The sequence below is a fragment of the Tachypleus tridentatus genome, chromosome 11 (genome assembly GCF_004210375.1).
Source record: "Tachypleus tridentatus isolate NWPU-2018 chromosome 11, ASM421037v1, whole genome shotgun sequence".
NCBI classification, from domain to species: Eukaryota; Metazoa; Arthropoda; class Merostomata; order Xiphosura; family Limulidae; genus Tachypleus; species Tachypleus tridentatus.
The window spans coordinates 77,959,291-77,980,773 of record NC_134835.1 but is presented as its reverse complement, the minus strand read 5'-3'; the positions used below and the strand labels follow the sequence as shown (position 1 = coordinate 77,980,773).

Sequence of the window (21,483 nt, the reverse complement as noted above, 5' to 3'; positions counted from 1 at the left end):
AGATCTCAAGTTAAACACAATTTAATGAATTCTATAGAATTAAAGCATTTTAGAATTTATCCTTTTATTTGTATTAAAATAACAGAAAAGTTCTATATTTTAAAATTAAAAACATTATGGATTAAACTAAGATTTTAATGCCAACCTCATGAGATAAGTTTAGTTTACCCCCCCCCCCTCAAAGTGGTGGTACTTTATTTGGTTTTTCCTTTCTTTTACTTTGGAAGAGCAGCCACCTTCACCCAACTTGTTAGAATAGCGAGATATGTAGACAGTACGTAAAAACTACCTTAAGTCACTACATTTAGGATGTACATGGTGTACAATATGCTCATTTTTGTAGAATTGAAATACCCATAAGTTGTCTCATTTAAAGTTAAAACCAATGTTTAAGCTAATTGCTAAATCTAAAGTCCTGCTCTAGTCAATCACAGATTAATATTTTTAGAGTTGTAAGCCCTTAATCTAGGAACTCGTTACTTTTCCACCATCTAAGAACCACCTAGCCAGTTCTCTTTCCCTACTTTCCGTTCTGGTTCACAGCTTTCCCATAACGTTGTTAATGCCAATGTTAATCTAAACCAAACCATAATTTTGCGAGTGAGATTGATAAGAGGGCGCGTGTGAAATTCAAAACCAAAACTACTGCCAAGCTTGATAGATGGATAGCTATCCAGTTGTTACTTAAAAGATAAGATTCACTGTTTGAATTTACACTAAATCGTGGGACATAATGAACTAACCAGTGCTTTTATTCATGTTGGTGAAGAATATTTCTCCTGACATAAAGTATGCGGTTAAACTGCTGGGGAAGAAATGGCACATACTGTATTTCATTACATTATACCATCTAATTTAGTTGTGACAAAGCACGTCACAACAAACATATTTGTTGAATGTTAAAGACTTAGTTAATATGAAAATGTTAAAACTGACCTTTCCAATACAACGCAATATTTTCACCATTCTGGCTTTTGCTCTTAGTTAGTAGTTCGAGATCTAGTGTCATGAACAATACATAGCATTCTGTTGTTGATTGTAACACCTCTATTCAACTTCTCTAGATCTTCAGTTCGCTGCCATACTAATTAAAAGAAGCAATGTATGTTAATCAATTCCTCATGGATGAAGATGACTATCAACCAGCAAAAAGCTAGTGGCGTTTCAATTCTTTGCTATATCAACTAGCAATGGGGCTAAACTAATCTCCACATTTCGGCAACCACCTGCTGTGAGAAAGAAGGTAATAGTAACAATAATTCATCCCACTGACACAACATAAAGAAGTCATTACCCATCATAAATACGACCATAAAAATCCTAGACCAAAAGTAGCCTGAAGGTTGTTCCCCAAGAAGAAGTAGTCTTTTGGTACGGCCCCAAGATATTGTGAAATCATGTCTATGGTCATAGAAAATTTCCACGATCTGACCTATTAAGAACTCTCACAACATCTCTGGATTTACTAGCATAACTATCAAGAAGTCTTTACCATTACTGTAATGGGTTAAAAACCAATGTTACCTCTAATGTTTGTTTTAAATTCATGTGCAGAATGAATTTTTTCATGTGCACTGTCATCAAGGCAATGTACGGATACGTGCTACCCTTTTTTAGGGAAGAGAGATATTTCTATATCTGTTGATGTATTAAACCGCTTTGTAATGCTACCAGTTGGTTATTTGGGTTCTAGGCCTATCGAGTGCCAGGTTCTTCAAGACCATCACCGTCTTGAGACACTTCACTATTAATGAGAATGTGCGCGGTAATTGGTTATTGTGCAGCCGCGCAGCTTGGAGGAAACACTTGTTAGAACATCTAGTAAAAGAAATAAACACATCTAATTAATAAAAGTTAAAAAGGGATAGAGAAAAATGTAAAGGCAACTGGTAAACAAATAATTTCAAATACGAATATATATGAAAAATTTAAAAGTTCTAGTCAGATTATATACCATACAAATGTGTCACTTGTGAAAATGAAATTAGTCGATATGCGATTACGTTTAACCTATTAAAAGATTAAACAAAAAAGTATTTATATATGTTTTGTAAAATCTCTTAAAAGTTAAAAATAAAAGTAGTTAAACCTTATTAAAGTGTGAAGTTGAATATTATTTGTTTTATGTATTTATTTTCATTGTTTTGCATTTTCGTAATATATATATATGTGTGTGTATTATGTGGGATTTGTTAAAAGTAACTCTTTAGTTTTAAGAAACCTCAAAACGTGTTCCAATTATATTTGTTATTTAGTTAAAAGAGTACCTTAGTCTGTATTAAAGTTTGTATGCTGCCTAATGTAAGTTTGATGGATCCAGTTTAACCCTAACTTAGAGCTATAATTTTCTTACGTCAGGTTTAAGCTGTGGCTGAAATTAAAATTAAAAAAAGGCAGGATCTAAGTTAAATAGTAGGATATTGTGAAGTGTGATTTCATGAACCTAAACATAGTATATTAAACTGTTTTGTTTTTTCATGCAATTTTAAGAACATGTAGTACAAGTTTCTGTTTTTAGCCACAAATTCTACATAAAAACATTGCAATATACCTTGAATTATTCTAAATTCGTAGAGCTGCTCCAAGATTGGTCTATTTATCAAATTTGACTAACTTGCTGAATAATTCAATGAGCTGGTCTTCGAATTCAATAGGATATACTTTACATGTGGTAATAGAACTTGCTGAATGATCCATTGAATTGGTCTTCAAATTCAATAGGATTTTGTTTACATGTGGTAATAGAAAACTAAGAACTCGTATTTCCATTTTCCGATGATAGACATTCCAAATAACTTAAGTCACTGTTAGTTATTTTACCACCAATGTGAATTTCTAGTCAGTCACAAAGCAATGCTTTACCAAGTAATTTAGATATCTACAGAGTTAGTCGTTTAAGCTTAATGTATTTATACAAGTTTAAATTCAGTTATGATTAGTTTAATGTGGTTAAGAGATTCAGGGACTCGAGTTTAGACCTGCAACAACGTTATCAAACTGTGAGTTTCAAATGTGCATATTTGTACAGTTACTGTGCTGGATAAGCCAGAACTATTTATGAATACATTAAATCAAACACCATAAGCTTTTTTTTACTTATATGTTTCCCGGATATTTTCTAACGTTTTTCCTTTATACTCTTTTGCACCCAACATTATGTTATGTAAATCTGATTTGCTTTATAAAGAAATCTAAAATGCTGTTTATTTATGAACAGTTTATGAAATCTATAGAAAAGTCTAATATTGATGCATACCAACGAATAGTGGGATTGGCTGTAACACTTTAACGCCCTCATGGCTGATAGGGCGAGCATGTTTGGTGTAATGGAGATCAAACATTTTGAACCTGACAGGTAACATATACTGAATAGACGTTTAAAAATTACTAAATAATAATACTAATGTGTCATAAAACTAAAATTACGACATGGTTTTATTGTATTATTTTTTCTGTGTGTATTTCCAGCTTTGTTCCATGCCCTCAAGAAGGAAAAAACACACAAGAGAATAGTAAAATTGTTTTATTTCAATGGCGTAACAGTTTATCAGGGTAGTGTTAAACTTTTAGAAGAACTGATTTATTTAATATAAACGATGATTTATTAGGTGTGTTCTACGTAAAAATTACTTGAACGCCTCCTAGTGTGGCTTACTGTGCTACTACGTTTTTAACATACAGATTCGGTTTCACGTGAATTTAATCCACCTTTCGACAGGAAATCTATCTGATGAAACTATAGATTCATGCAAAAGTATCTTTATTTACCAAGTGATAAGAAAATTGTGTAGTATTTAACTGTCTGTTACATTTCCTTGGGGTAATCAAAAACCGGTCTGCACAAATAAACTAAATATCAAACAATTACGATAAGCCTAAGAATCGTTGATTAATAATACGGTAAAGGCAGAGAAAAGTAATATGAAAATATACAACGAAAAATTGCCCGTGCATTTAGTGATGGAAAAAAGCAAGTATTTATAGTTTACCAAAATAGAATATAAATCACACAAGAGATCTCGGAAACAAAAATATAAACATCAATATTTTAGAGACAGGAAACTGTGAGACACCATTTATTTTTACGTACGTGAAAACTGTACCAAAAAGCTGTAAATAAAAATGTAAATACAGTAATATCTTAAAACAGAGCAAAGACAAAACTGTGCTGATATTGGATGATATAACACAAACAACACACTTGTCATTTCAGTATCAAACGTTAGCATATATAAAAAAAAAAAAAAAAAACAGCTTCGTATCACACCGTTCATCCTGGCTGATTTGTCTGAGGACTTTACACAATAATTAGCTCAAATTTTTCGTGAAAAGCTAGATAAAGGGATATTCACGTATAACGGTCCATAATTTAAAACGATAAGACTAGACGTAAGACAGCTAGTCAACAGCAGCAATTGTCAACTCTGACAGAAAATCGGGATTTTACTGTCACTCTTATAACGAACCAAAGGCCCTAATAATTTTTGACAACCATATCGTCACAAGGTCAGTTCCTTCAAGATTTTTTATGTGGCTAATAGGAACAAGGTAGGAAAAGGATTCGATTACACCCACTATCTATAGATTCATCTAAGTGTGTGTTCCCAATTATTTCTTACATTAAATCGACACGTAACAATACTGATAGTATTATTATCCAAGCAGGGTACCTTCCTCCAAGTTTCATGTGTTTATGACCACGTGTCCCCTCCTAGTGTGATACAAGGAGCGTGTGTGATTATAACGTACAATTATAATAGTTAAGTAGGTAGTTTTCATTACTTACTCTGTCTCAAGCTTTGCTTTGATAATAACTTTACTAAGAAGAAGATTATACAAGTAATTTTAAAATAACGTTTTAATATATACAAAAGTATCTTAATATTATGTAATAAAGACCATGAATCTCGGTTCGGTATAGTAAATACATATTTACCGTAGGGCATTACGTGTGAGAATTTCATGTTATATGATACTTGTTTGTTATTTGAACTTCGCGCAGTTACACGAGGAATATCTCCGCTAGCCCTCCCTAATTTAGGGGTGTAAGACTAGAGAGAAGGCAGCTATTCATAAAACACCCACTGCAAACTCTTGGGCTACTCTTTTACGAACGAATAGTGAGATTGACCGTAACTTTATAACGCCCCCACGGCTGAAAGGGCTAGCATGTTTGGTGCGACCGGGATTCGAACTCGCGACCCTCTCCGCTTGGCCATACGATACTTCTTGTTTTAAAAAATACGTCTAGCTTCTTTATAATATTACTCTAAGGTCACACCAACTTACACATCCTGTCTAGGATGCAAATCTGGCTCAGACTTACTTAAAAACACTTAACCAAAACGTGACTACAGTATAGCACTATTACATAATAAATAGATTACATGTTCTTATAATTTCACATTTATAACGTGTATTATTTAACTATGAAGTTTTCGTTAGCAATTCTTTAAAAAAACTCAACCTAGCAAAATCATTTAAATATATATCTTGAGAAGCACAGAATTGTATTAAAATCATAAATAGCTTCTGATATACATAGATTGTCGTTTCTTCTCTGGAAATCACGATCACTTCTCTTATGCAGCACATAATAATATTGGGTTGAGGAATAATTCGTGAGCGTTTTTTCAAGTTAACAAAATATATTCATAAATGAAACGCTTTCGCAAAATATTTCATGTCATTTGGTAGATAATTGTTTGCTTTAATAGATGGTGTGTTTGATTTTCATATGTCTTTAATTTTTGCTTTCATTTTCAGCTCATTAAATGGAATGTCAAGTGGACAAAATCGAGCATTTTCGACACCATCTGCTTTTCGCATTTAATTTCTTGCAATTTCGTTTAAAACAATGCATACTATATACCTAGGTATTACATGAAATAAAGTATCATAATAAATGTTTCGGGTGTAATGTGTTCATGCATTGAAGTATTGTATAGTCTTGCATGTAATGCTTGAATGAAATTATTTAAAAACGCTCACGAATTATTCCTCAACCTAATACATTCTAAAGCGTACGTGCAATATTGGAATCGCGTGTATCAAACGCATATTGCTTAACGTGGTAGACGTGTTATAATATACATAACGCTGCAGGATAAATTAGAATGGCATATGACAAAACATAACGTTTTCGAATACCTCTTAATTTTAAAATATGTAAACCGAAACACTACTAAATACTTTTTGTTCAAATTATGATGCTTACGTAATGACCCAGTAATGGCATCAAGTAGTTTAAATATATATCAACAAGTCAAATTATTTTAGGATTATTTAAATATAATCGACTGTTTGAGTTACTGTGAAATTCACACAAGATAAGCTGAATAACTCTGATCAAATATTCCTTTGGTGTTAACCACTCCAGCAGAAACTTGAGTATACATTATCACAACACACAATATGTTTCATTTTATTCCGAATAATACAGTTATTTGGTCTTCCTTCGTATCATACAGGTTATAAAACGGTGATGGTCAGTCCTGAATCACGTGGTCAAGAATAGGTGGTTACCAGCCAATGGTAAACACGATCCCCATAGACTGCTTCAGTTCTAGAATCAAAGAAAAGAACAAATTAAGTTATGAAAAGGAAAGAAAATTATAGGCAGCAAATGAAAAATATATAAAAATACACAAATGTTTTATTCTGTACAACTGGTAGGAAAGACAGTCAAACTGATTATTGGTTAACAAATGTAGTAGACTTTGAGTGATGATAAACTTCTATTTCCTAGCCTTAAAAAAAGGTGTCGCTGGAAGGTGTTTCTTTTCTATTTTCGCGCAAAGCTACGCAAGGGCTATCTGAGCTAACTGTCCCTAACATTACAGTGTAAGACTGGTGGGGAGGTAGCTAGTCATCATCACCCACCGCCGACTCGTGGGTTACTCTTTTGCCAACGAATAGTGGGATTGACTGTAAATTATAACGCCCCCACGACTGAAAGGGCAAGCATATTTGGTGTGACGAGAATTCGAACCCGCTACTGTCAGAGTATGTACCACCTTACCATACTTGGTCCCGGAAAGTGTTAACATTTTAAGTACAAGTACAAATTGGTTTTAACAATTCTTGTTTGTAAAAATCTACAATGAAAGCAAAGTTTTCAATGCATGGAGAGAAAAGCATGCATTGCAGTATTCTGTGTTAGAAAAAGGAGACTTAACCTAGGAGTATGTAAAAAAATATAAATATATACACACACACTTTGGTGTTGTTTAATCGTAACACATCCACATTATGGTGTTATGTTATTTTAGCTTCATAAGTTACTGAGGTTGTGAAGAATCAAGTTGAAACTTTGTGTGGTCCAAGTTTCAGTGACGTTTACATGCCTCCCCATGGCACAGTGTTATGTCTGTGGGCTTACACCGCTATAAAATGGGTGTCGATACCCGTTGTGGGCAGAGCACAAATAGCCCACTGTGTAGCTTTATGCCTAATTCCAAACAAACAAACGAAAACGAAACTGAAAACTCACATAGAAATGGCTAAAATCACTGTAAGGAAAGAAAACAAAAACGGTTGTACTACATCAAAATCTGAGGAAAGATGCCGGTTAAAATACTGTAAAATTTGGAGAAACAAAGTCAGTTATACCACTGTAAAACCTGGAAAAAAGCGTTGATTATTAAATTACTATACACTGAAGAAAGACGACGAACCAAGTTTCAGCGTTCCAGCCAACACTGACCTCAAAACTGTTTAAAAGAATTATTATTGTATCTATTTTACCCATTTCGTTCAATTCTAAGTCAAGGATGTCTTATGTTTATTCATTACGACCAAATACACTGAGCTAAGAAGATTCGATGAAGAAAGACGAAATAGACCTTCTGTCCACCCACACATCGTAATCCGTATATCTGAATACTCTCACGACTGTATCGTAGTTATGTTGGGTCGATAATCTTAACTTTTGTCTTTTATGATTCTATTGCTGTTATTTCCTTAGTCGCTTTTATGACACAAAATAAAACAAAGAAAGTTATTGGTTACTTGTAACAGCTGCGGTTCTTATCAATTAACTCTTTGTGGTATCTATAAAAGCGGAAGATTAGCTTAAAGTTCTCAATCAACTGATGCAATATGTCTTTGGTTCTCACGATGAACATGCACATCTTGGTGTTGGTGGATGTCTGTAACTAAAGGTCTAGAAAATTCTGTAAACCAACAAAATGAATGGTTAAGCGTAATGTTCTTTAATTCAAATCTATATTGACATAAATACAATGAAAGTACACCTAACGAAAACTATAATTTACAACTTTGAATAATTAGAGATGATAAAATAAACAGCTTAACTATAGCCAAGTATAACAGCAAAAACAGTGAGGAAACAAACGTTGGTGTGAGCATTTAATACAGTAATTGTTTGTTTATTTTTGAATTTTGCACAAAGCTACTCGAGGGCTATCTGCGCTAGCCGTCCCTAATTTAGCAGTGTAAGACCAGAGGGAAGGCAGCTAGTCATCACCACCCACCGCCAACTCTTGGGCTACTCTTTTACCAACGAATAGTGGGATTGACCGTAACATTATAACGCCCCCACGGCTGAAAGGGCGAGCTTGTTTGGTGTGACGGGGATGCGAACCCGCGACCCTCAGATTACGAATCGCACGCCTTAACACGCTTGGCCATGCCGGGCTTAATACAGTAATAAAATGTGAATATGTCCAATGTTTATTTATGGTTATTAAAATATATATCACTGGTAAAAAATAAATAAAAATATTATAAGCCATTGATACTTTCTTTAAATATGTGACGTTATTTCACACCAAAACAAAACAAAAAATGCTTATTTATTCATGGCTTCCTGGTATATCTCCGTAGAGCCAGGGTTGGAGTTCAGATCGAACCTGCATTCTCATCTGGCCGACACAGTTATGGTTTTATTTATTTCGACAAAGATTTTTTAAAAATATTATGTTAAATTTGGCGTAGCATACTCATTATATGCTGGCATTCCCAGTCCTGGTTTTAAGTTACTTAATGTCACAGTCAGTTTCTAATATCAAATTGAAATAGACAAACTGTTATTTTTAAAAGGAAGCCACATGAAAAGGGCATTAGAAAGAATAATGGGTGAGGTTTTATTAATTAATGAGTATTTACAGAAATGTTTGCATAAATTGAAATTATAATTTTTCAAAAATGAATAAACAAGAGTGTGCACAATGGTCGGATGTTTTCACTTAAAGATACATAACATAGCCTTGGGTCTTCTCATCTATTACATAGATTTATCTGTCACAGTTTATTTTACTCTAGAATGTACGTGAATCACGTTGCATGTGAAACGAATAATAATGGATTAATTATAAAAGGGTGTCATATATAATACATGTGAAAGTAGGTTATGAATAATTTTAATACATTAATAAACATTTGACAGAAATGTACTCTGAGCCAAATTAAAACTAGTTTGTTAACATTTCTTATATTTTAATATAAAGATAAATTTCGTTTTTTTTCTGTACGGAAATGTTGGATTATTTTTGAAAGTATGAAATAGCACGTACTTTTAGTGTAATACTCACCATCGTAACGAAATAAACGAATGTCAAGGTGGTGGCGCTGGTGTTGCTCCATTATCGAAAGTTTAGATACGTTAAGCGATTTTGAAAACTTTTCACGCATACACAAAACCTGGCATATTCAATGTCTTTTTATCACTCTTCTCAGTGGGTTATCTAAGTTGTGTATACAGGAGGTTCGAGCCTTGAGTATTGTCAGAAGTCTTTTTCCTGTCACTTTTACCATGTTTGAAAATCATGTCTCTTTCGAGACTGGAAACTGTCTTTTTTAAAACAAACTAGTCACTATTAATGAAAGGTAAAGAAATATTTCAGATATAGCATTACAGCAGAAACAACCCATTACAACTGTCGTGCAATTTTCTTTTCGAAATCAGTATCTATCTGTATATACAGACACACACACATATACACAGTTGTTTTTTACACTATTCATAAATTTACGTCAACTTCGTATTCTGTATTTACTTCAGTGTAAACTATTCAAGAGAACAACGAAATTTTCACTATTTCAGCATCTAATTTCTTTCATAAATCCTCTGAAATAACTTGTGAAGCACAGAAGCTAAATGAACGAGGGTTACTAATTCAGGTAATTATAGATGAACAGCTGCAAGAGCGATTTTATCAGAATACTGATGTTACCGAATTTCGTTTTAACAAACATCTGGTCTTCTATCTATGTCTAATCATATATGCAGGTTCTATCATTTGTTTAAATATGTTCAACTACGCATGTCTGATAACCATATGCCTATTGTAAATTATGAATTCTCATTCTTTTCGAGTGAAGGATTCGAACAATATATATATGTATGTGTGTGTGTATTTATATATATTTATAATGTAAATATAGCCCCTACGAAGTCGCTCAATATTCGCCTAAAATATGAAACAGTTCATGCACGTGCTTACCACATGCGGTTAAATCCAACACCAGGTGTTATTCGTTGATAAGGGTTTTCTCTCTAAGCTTCTAGCTAATTCATCATTCAAATTAAAAAATTTTACTCACGAACAGAGCATTAGCTATCAACAATTTGATCAGGTTTCTAATGGTAGATACCTCACACTGGTTTGGTTTTTCCTGATATTTTTCATTTTGGTGTGATGATCTAACAATTACAATCACTACAATGTTAAAAGGGCTGAATGAAAGCATTTATATTTTTCTTTTGCCAATAGTTAACAATTCTAACTATGCTAAAGCCTATGCTAGGGCAGAATAAACGTTTCTGCCCTGTGATAGGTAACAACCATGTTATGGTTCAATTACCATCTCTCGTGAAACAATAAGACATCCCGTTCCAATACTGTGTTCGAACCTTTGTGACATGTAACGAGTGGAAGAAAGCTGAAATACGTTAAACGCTAAGAAAACAAAATCGCTATTACACAAGTCATCACGCACCATATTGTATACAAACCCATATACGAAATATAAAAGTTACAATTAACTGCACACAAAGAGACAACTTGAATTATAAAATGTAGTGAAACATCATGGAATAAAAGCAGATAACTTTAGGCTTACAAAATCTAAGATAAAGTCAACAGATTGCTAGGAATCTTCCAACTACTTTTATTTTCCTGAAATTACATAAAATGTGTATATGTATATAGATACTAGCGCAAGAAAAACTAACACAAGCTTCAAATTACTTAGAGAATTACACAGTAAACGTTTGTTTTTAAAGAAATGTCTGTTTGGAGTTCACCAACACGATAATCCTACGCTTTTATATAATAGGTAAAACCCCTTTTCGTCTTTCCCTTCATTCCTTAGCTTTAAATTTCATTTGTCTAATGTTGTTTTTGTTGCCGTTATTAAAGATTCATTCAATGCTACTATTTACAACAGCCCTTTTTGATTCGGCACCTAATCCACCATGTTCTATTATAACAAATGGAAGAGATTGCAAACCTAAGTCTTGTTTATAACAATGTAGTTTTGACCTTTTAACCTCACAACATATATCGATTGTGAGCAACATTCCAGGTGTAAAATTTGGAAACTATGTTTGACTTAATATCAAAGTTTCTATTTTTGTTTTCCGCAAACGTAACCAACCAATCGATAATTTAAAAAAAATATATATTTTTTATGCCTCTCTCTACATAATTTTGAAATTGGTCAGATTAATTATTCCAGGATATATCTTCCTGCTCTTTCGTTTTATACTCTTTACATGAAACTTAATTTCATAATAATCACGGCAAAATTTCATAGCACACGAAATATTTATGCTTTATTTTAGTGTATAGCTCAGGTGCAGACGTTAATTGTAATGTAGCGCCCTCTTCAAGTGACAGTCACAAAATTAAAAGAGATCTATAAAAAATATTGTGGAAATATATTGTCCACTAAAATCGAAGTTAGCAGTGAAAACGAATGATCTAGCAACTCAAAGAAACAAATGAAAGGCTTGTAGTTATGATAGGACTTGTGAATTACGGTTTTACACATAAAAATATGTACACTATGCGATACTCAAGTATACAGTTTTTTTTATTGAAATAGATTTTGTTTGCTGTACAGTACTTCTTTCAATTATATATCATCACCCTTTTTCTTAGTAATTCTGTAATGAAAGATCTAGTACTTTTTTGCGTGTATTTAAACAGCATTTCTCATCTTTATAATAGGTTAAAAACAATGTGCTATCATTGTGGTGCAAAAATGGCATCAGTGATAATAGTTGTTTTGTTTGTTTGTTTGTTTTTTGAATTTCACACAAAGCTACCCACAACGGTATGTCTGCGAACTCATACTGCTAAAAACCGGGTTTTGATACCCGTGGTGAGCAGAGCACAGATAGCTCATTGAGCAGCCTTCTGCTTAATTCTAAACAAACAAACAATCTATATTATTGTAAAAGCACCCTGAAAAGGCTTGAATTTCGCGCAAAATTACTCGAGAGCTATCTGCGTTAAATGCTCATAATGTATCAGTGGAAAGAAAAGTAGTAAACAACACTTTCCGCCAGCTCTTGGACTACTCTTTTACCAACGAGTAGTGGAATTAACTTTAACTTTATAACGTCCCCGCAACTGAAAGGACGAGTATATATCGTAATTAGGATTTTAACTCATGACCCGCGCATTTCAAATCAAGTGCCCGAAGCACAAGGCCATGCCAGGCCTGTTTAAGAAAGGTGTGGACGGTGTAATAGGTCTACATCTACTATACACGTTCAAACGAATACGCAAACTATTTGTTTTGTTAGTATGAATAATCGCTAATCTTTTACATGGGTCATTCTTAAACGTCCTTTCTATCGGTTCCAACTTATAATTAATAACTTTAAAATGTGTAATAAGGGAGAAAAATCGCTATTGTTAAAAGGCAACATACAGGCTTCTGTTTGTTTTAGGAAAAAAAAATTAAAGCATATTTCCCCTGTCGTTTTCCCTGACCAAGCGAGTCATTCAGATGTATAAGAAACAGATTAAAGAACTATATTTTTCATTAGCGATTTCTTTAGGTTCGAAATAGTCTTACTACTAAAACTAGGCAATTAAAAGTATCAATAATAATTACAAGTGACTAGACACATCTTTTAAAATGCATCAACTTTTAAACGGAAAAAGAAAAATACAAGATAACTTTCCCGGTGGTCCACATATTATTCACATAATCTCTTTTAGCTTACCTGTTGGTTCACATATTCTTCACATAACCTCTGTTAGTTTACCTATTGGTTCACGTATTCTTCACATAACTTCTGTTAGCTTACCTGTTGGTTCAGACATTCTTCACATAACCTCTCTCAGCTTACCTGTTGGTTCACATATTCTTCACATAACCTCTGTTAGTTTACCTGTTTGTTCACATATTCTTCACATAACTTCTGTTAGTTTACCTGTTTGTTCACATATTCTTCACATAACTTCTGTCAGCTTACCTGTTGGTTCACATATTCTTCACATAACTTCTGTTAACCACCTTGTTGATTCACGTATTCTTCAGATAATCCCTGTTAAATTTTCTTTTGGGCCACATACCCTTTGCATGACTACTATTTAATTTATTCCACTACTGTGGAAGTATTTGCCATCTATTAAACATACGGTCTGGAACTGCATCCAATGATATGATCTTTGAGATCAACTCCTAGGGTGTAAAACTCACTGACTTCATGTGGCCCACCAGTCAAAAGTCTACCAGTGTTCTGTTTGGAGAGTGATGGTACAATATGGCCAACCCAGTGGCTCGTTCAAACACTGTCCTCTGACTACTGTAAAAAAAAAAAATGCGATAGTGTCCAGTTTACCTGGAAGAAACATGTGTCAATAATACCATTAGTTTGCAACTGCGGAAAAGAAAAGTTTAGCATGTGTCCAGGAATGGGACACCTATAACGCAGTTACTGAGGCGACAATGTCTTCTTATTGGTAGGTCTTATAGTATTTCGGTTAGAATACATAGACTCTCTCTCTTATACTTACAGTACCTTATTTGAATACACAACCTTGACTCTTGTCCTTACAATACCCGTGTTAGAATACACAGATTCCATGTCTTGTTGTCCTTACAATACCCATGTTAGAATACACAGACACTGTCCTTTAATTGCTTGTATTACTACTGATACACACAAAACCTGTTACAGAATTGTTTGTACTCCTATTGAAATACACATATCCTGTGTAGAACTAATTGTATTCCTGTTGAGACACGCAAATCCTATTCTTCAACTGCTTGACATCTTCTGACACACCGATCCTGTGTCCTTGAACTGTGTGTGTCATCTCTTAATCATATTGCTTGTTGGTGCTTGTGCATAGTTAGTTCATTTGGCATTAAAAGAAATAAGAACAAACTTGAGTCCTGGTTACCGCATACCGTCTTTGCTTTTCATTGAAATCAACATTTTTTGTTCTACCTGTTAAGAAAATTCTTAAATTCTGGCTTAGTTCTGGACTTGAGCGTTTTCAAACCAACCACATATTCTTATCTTTCTTCACGTAAAAGTTATTACATCTTAAAATTTATATAATTATTTATTGAAACTAGAAATCATATTTAAGTATCTGTGTATGTGTGTATTACTCATCAGTTAACCGCTCTTTAGAGCTAAAAATATATTCCCTGAAAGTCACTGTTTCTTAACAATTTATGAAATATTTGAAATTGCCTTGAAAAACAGTTTTGAATCATTAATGTCTTAGTCTATTAAAGTATGTATCAATCCGAACTAGAAACAGATGTGACTGTGGCACATCACTCGGCCCGCATGGCCAAGTGGGTTAAGGTGTGCGACTCGTAACCCGAGGGTCGCGGGTTCGCATCCCCGTTGCACCAAACATGCTTGCCTTTTCAGCCTGAGGGCGTTATAATGTGGCGATCTATCCACTATTCGTTGGTAAAAGAGTAGCCCAAGAATTGACGGTGGGTGGTGATGACTAGCTGCCTTCCCTCTAGTCCAGGGGTCACCAAACTACGGCCCGCGGGCTGGATACGGCCCTCGAAGTCATTTTGTCCGGCCCGCCAGCAACTAGCCGCTTGGAAATAAAAAGTGACATTTCATCAAATGTCCGACTGTCATAACAAAATAAATCACACCGATGGTCGCTTTCAGCTGGCAAACACAAGACTTTATGATAAAAAGAAACAAGGCTGTCACGCGCATTTTTAACCAATAGGAAAAATTCTTCTTTCGTCCTTGCTGCCCGTTTATTCATATCGAGGCACGTATTTATGAAAGCATTAGGATTTCGAAAACAAGTACAGACTTAGCCCTCGTCCTATCGACTCGTCTTGTAAATTCAGCGACCTAGAGTTACCGCTTCAGCAAGCCCATTTCTCTTAGTAGTCGGGTAATGCGCTTTTCGTAACTCGTTCTTAGGTAAGTGTCGTGGCAAACGTACGTTTCAATATATTTTGTTTGTGCGTTCTTGGACTAGTACTACACTTTTCTCACAGCGTTCTGTGTTTTTTCATTTTCAGATCCTGTTTTTTTTCACTGATCGTTATGACTGCTTTTAAAAGAAGAAAAGTGGACTCTGAGTGTCGTGCTTTTAATGAAGAATGGAAAGAAAAGTACTTCTTTGTGGAAACAAAAAACCAGAAAGCTTCTTGTGTGATGTGCACCGAAAGTGTCGCCGTTTTGAAAGAGTACAATCTTCGGCGTCACTATGAAACAAAACGTCTATATATTTGAAATTTTCAGGAAAGTTCCGTTCTGAGAAATTTGAATCCATGAAACGTGTTTTTAAATCTCAAAAGAATCTCTTCACGAGAAAGTTTGCTGAAAATGAATCTGTCACTCGTACAAGTTACAAAATAGTGCATAGGATGGCAGAGCGAGGAAAACCTTTTACTGACGGCAACTTCATCAAAGAGTGCATGATGGAAGCAGCAAATGAGCTGCGTCCTGAAAAAGCCAATTTCTTTGAAAGTATCAGCCTTTCAGCAACTTCAGTTGTAAGGAGAGCAAAAGAACTTGGAGAGAACATTTTTACACAACTTCTCGTGTTCATTCGTGGAGTTAGTTTGGACTTTCAGTTCATGGAAGAGTTGGCATCAGTTTGCAGCATGCACGGAAGAAAAACTGGAGAAGACATTTTCATGGAAGTGCATAAAACTTTGCAAGACTATAACCTTCAGTGGAATCAGTTTAGAGGTGTAACAGTTGATGAAGGAAAAAACATGGCTGGAGTAAAGAAGGGTCTGGTGGGGCTGATCAGGAAATAGTTGGAAGATCTTCAACTCTGAAGCGCTCTGTTCATACACTGCATGATACATCAGCAAGCACTCTGTGAAAAAGACGCAGATATTTCTTGCGTACTGAAACCAGTCATTTCTACAGTGAACTTCATTCGGGGTCATGCACTTAATCATCACCAGTTCAAGGTGTTTCTTGAAGAAATTGATTCGGATTTCTGGGACTTGCCTTATCACACGGCGGTGAGGTGGCTCAGCTGCGGTAAAGTCGTCTCGTTTTTATAAGCTGAGAAGAGAAATAGATATATTTCTTATCGAGAAATACACAGCCGATCCACTTCTGTCGGATCCAACCTGGTTGTCAAAGTTGTCATTTTTGGTTGACATTACATCTCACATTAATGAATTAAACTTGAAACTTCAGGGGAAGAATAACATTGTCTGTGATCTCTATAGAATCATTAAAGGATTTCGGAGAAAGCTGTCATTGTTTGAAGCACATTTGGAAGGAGGAAACCTCTCTCATTTTCAGTGTTTCAATGAGTTTCATGCTGGAATCACAGAAGATGTCAACCTGGAGTTTCAGAAAAAGATTATTCGTGATTTAAATAAGCATTTTTAGAGAGATTTTCGGATATCGACAAAATCGAAAGTGACATTCTCCTTTTTCAGAATCTTTTTGATTGTGTCATTGATGACGTGTCAGTGGAACTTCAGCTGGAGGTCATCGATTTGCAAGAAAATGACTTGTTAAAAGCAAAACATAGAGAGGGACAACTTATTGAATTTTACAGCTGCATACCTGAAGATCATTTTCCAAACTGAAGCAGTTTGCATCTGGTATGTTATCAGTGTTCGGAACAACTTATGTCTGTGAACAAGCATTTTCAAAAATGAAGTATGTGGAGTCGGTACATCGATCAAGGTTGACTGATGAACATTTGAAAGCAATTCTAATGATTGGATGCAGCAATTCAAAATCGAACATTGAAGATATTTTGAAAGCCAAACGCCAATTTCATAAATCTCACTAACTTTTTTGCGGCTTAGTGAAATTCAGATATGTACTCACTATGTGCGATGTGACAATTGTTTTTGCTAATGTCACCTTCTTTGATAACCTTATGGTAAATAAAATTTTGGTTGTATTTCTGTTTGCTTTTTATTATATGTGTGTATTGCATGCTACTCCCACATGGCTAATGTGGCATCCTAAACTTAGTGTTAAGTCTTTTACAGAGAGCTTTCGTTTCAGCTTATGAGTATTGAACATAATGATCATGTGGCCCGCACTTCTCATTCCCCCAAGTAATCTGGCCACCTGTGAAAAACGTTTGGTGACCCTTGCTCTAGTCTTACACTGCTAAATTAGGGATGGCTAGCGCAGATAGCCCTTGAGTAGCTTTGCGCGAAATTAAAAAACAAACAGACACATTACTCACCGAGTCGTAACTATTTATTGTGTTGGGACGCGCTTGAAAATAGTTTGGTAGGAAATATAAACAAAATCAACCATACGTACAGAAGAAGCTCGCATACATTACTCGAGGGCAATGAAAACGTTCTTACACTTGTGATCATTGCATGTTAACCTAAACAAGAAACTGTGTAAATTTATGATTATTCAACGAATGAATTGCTAAATATTCAAAACAAAATGGTTAGTAAATTATTCAGTAATCTCAGACTAATTATTTTCATTAAACATTTTTGATATCAGTATATTTAAGTGAAAAAGATTTTTGTAAATTTATATAAAAACAGGAGTGTACAGGTTACAGGTTTTCTACCAAAAGCTATTTCTGTATTAAGTAGTGTTGGGTCAATGGTTAGAGTATTTTGTATTTATGACTACGCTGTTAGGCCTATATGTTTTGAATTACTATGGACCTGAAGGAAAACAGCCAGTCAGCAGCACCTTATCATCCACCATCCAAGCTAAGGGATTGATTGTCACTCTTACAGTGCAATCATAGCTTAAAGTGCGGAAAATATTGTGTATTTTCGCACGGATTTGAAACCGAAATTCAGAGCCATACTATATAGAACTAACCATCGCCCGTATTGGAGTATGAATATATATGTGAAGAACTGAGTGTTAGCTAAACAAAAACATCAACTTTTATTTAATTCAAATTATTTTATTAAGGTCTAGTTGTTGTTGTTTTAAATAAAATATAAAAACAAATATTACAACTATTATTCAAACTGTAATAGAAACTACAGGGGTGTTCGGAAAGTCATTGTGCAGTTTTGTCAGTGACTTTCCGAACACCCTGTACAAAACACAGAATGAAGGGGAAATTATTATCATTATGTTATTAGCAATATTTCTCCATAATGATGTAACCCCACGTGACTTTCTATCATTGATTTCTTAGCAATATTTTCAAGACAGGATAAGAATTAGAAAAAATAAACGTGGAAAAAGATAATTTTATAACAAGGTTTCACCGAATACATTTGATGAACTGCTAGAAAAAGAAAATACAAATTCTTAAACAAAAGATAAGACTGAAAAAAGTTAATAAAACAGCCCTACTTGTAGTAATATATGTACCATTTCACAGAAACAGTGCACATAAAACATCACGTGTTGAAAGGTAATGTGGCTTTCTTTGTTTTTAAAAATAAAGCTATGCAATGTGTCATCTTTACCGTGCTCATCGCAAGCATCGAACACCAATTTTTAGCGTTATAAGTCTTCGTACTTATCGCTAAGCCATCGAGGGTATGGGAGGAGGGGCTGGAAAAGAAAAAAGAAAAGAAAAAAATACACAAATAAATCTAACTGGAAAGTTCAAGACATATTTGTTAAAATTCATAGGTAACTTTGAATGTAAAGAAAGATGTGGAATGTTTTTAAATAATCAACATCTTTATTATGATGCAAAAATAACTTTCACGAGTAGGAAAGTGTAACGTGTTTTCTGGATATTAACAATATCTTTTAACCGGTATTTTTGTGTATGTAGCGTAAATGTAAAGGTCAGAGATGGAAAATTCAACGTGCACCAGGGTTTCCAGAAACTTATTGTTATATTACCTGTCATCTTATCACGCTAGCTTGAAGTACATTAGAATGTTCTTGGCCCTAGTTATTTTCCGCTTATTCCATTGTAAAAGAACACTTGAACACACGTTCTAAAGACACGTGTATTCAGCTATCCTCTGCTTGTCTATAGATAATACAATGAACCTGACACATTACTTGATGGCACTATAAATAACCAACATTCACTTCTACTTCCTTCAATTCGCATTTTAACCGTTAGAAATACATAAAATGTCCCAACTGATAAAAAATGGGGACTAATTAACAACAGAGGACAACAAACCATAATAATTTCTTAAAGCATACTGTTTTAGCACATCTAATTACAACAAGAGACGTATGTAACTCCAGTTCTTTCCTGTTCCCCGTATCCATAGCAAAGAGTAAAATCGTATCACATAACTGATAGATAACGTTTAAGTGCATTTGTTTTATTGGCTCTTTATAAAACGGTTAATAGTAAGTAGCTCTATCTAGTTTCGAGTCAAACTGAGTAGTACTGATGACGGTGTGTTCCACTTACAAAAATGTGATGACGCCTCACGCGGATTCTCTAAATTCCGTAGCCATTGAAACGTTTTTGTTTTGGAATTTCGCACAAAGCTACTCGAGGGCTATCTGTGCTAGCCGTCCCTAATTTAGCAGTGTAAGACCAGAGGGAAGGCAGCTAGTCATCACCACCCACCGCCAACTCTCTAACCAACGAATGTGGGATTGACCGTCAATTATACACCCCACGAGGGTGTTTATCGGATTACGAGTTTTAATTCGAACATTTCCTCTGTCACTATCATATCTCTAACTGCCATAATTTGAGGGTTTATTGTTTTAATTCGGCAAATTATAAGTTTCTAAACAGATATATTTAACTTTTATATACTTTATGTTAAAATATTCTCGGAAATTCCTGCGAAAACCTAACAAGATAATTCGCTATTTTTTCCTGTAAAAATCATTAACAAATTTTTTGAGAAAGATGTATGGAGCTAGTTCTCGGTAAAACGAAAATGATGTCGCCTTTATTAACCTGCTGGGAGAACAGCAATTAATATTACAAAAACAGCATTTGTAATTTTACGGCTCCTCATTATAGAATGTAAAATTTCTAAAAATGTTACTTTTCCTGAAGCAATTATAACACCTAATTATAATCATATTTTTTAAAACTTTAAGTTCTGGTTATGATATCTTAACGTATGCGCATATTTTACTGTAAAATGTAAAGTTAAGAGATTTTCTACTTTTTTTCTGTATATTTACGCTCTTTGTTAAATGAATCCAAAATCTGACTACACAGTAAAACTCAAAGGTAAAATCTCAGTGATTATGTTATGAAAAATATTCTCCACAGTTTAATCACACAGCCAGTTATTGAATTCCTATTGGTGCTTGGCACAGCTCAAACTCAAAATCCGAAACGAAGACATTTTTGGCAAGGTCGAATAGTGTATTGTGCAAAATAATAAATACGTTATGCGACCAGGAGAAATGAAAAATATTTTAGTTATAACTGAAAGAAAAATTTCATTTTCTACACATCACTAGTAAAGTGTATCCAGAGTTACTAGAATTAAACAACCTCACACATGGTTAAGTCAAGAACAAGTCAAAACTGGAGATGAATAGGGAGGGCTCCATCTGCACTGTTAGAAGTTTTCTAATATATATCATAGTAATCAGTTTCTTTCCAAGAACAAAGATGTTCCTGCCAGTTATGTAAGAAAAATCAAAGCCAAAGGAACAGGGTTGTTGGAAAAATCTGGTGTACACTATAACTAACACACATGTGAACCTCGCATGAATGGCTTAACAGTTCGTTTTATTGTTACTTATAGCCAATCAAAACCACTGAGTATAATAAACATGGATAAATTTAAGGGTAACTGACACAATGATTTCGGTAAAACAATGCTGTCTCAATCACTTATTTATTGCGACATTTCAAGAAAATCATTATATGTCAAGAGAAACTACTGATCTTTACCATTGATGATTACATCGTTTGAAGTACTGTTATGTGAAAAGACATTTCTATCATTACATGTGTTTATTATGTAAATGTTGGAAAAAAGTAAGTAGAGGATAAGAAAACAATAGCAGACACTTACCTTTCTTTATTAAGTAAATGTTGGAAAAAAGAAGGTAGAGGATAGAAAACAATAGCAGACACTTAAGTAAATGTTGGAAAAAAGAAGGTAGAGGATAAGAAA

At 34.3% G+C, this 21,483-nt stretch overlaps 1 protein-coding gene across 3 annotated transcripts in view; it reads right to left on the bottom strand.

Moving 5' to 3' along the window:
- Nucleotides 1-3,746: 3,746 nt before the first annotated feature.
- Nucleotides 3,747-21,483, bottom strand: part of LOC143232536 (uncharacterized) — a 43,617-nt gene continuing 25,880 nt past the window's right edge. The window contains exons 3-4 of one of the 3 annotated variants that reach the window (XR_013017575.1): nucleotides 13,457-13,789; nucleotides 3,747-6,565 (exon numbers count right to left, since the gene is read on the bottom strand). The gene's annotated coding sequence lies outside the window, so the exon portion shown is untranslated. Of the gene's footprint in view, nucleotides 6,566-13,456; nucleotides 13,790-18,876; nucleotides 18,965-21,483 lie in introns of all 3 variants that reach the window. The other 2 variants (XR_013017574.1, XM_076468111.1) reach the window with 2 other exon arrangements.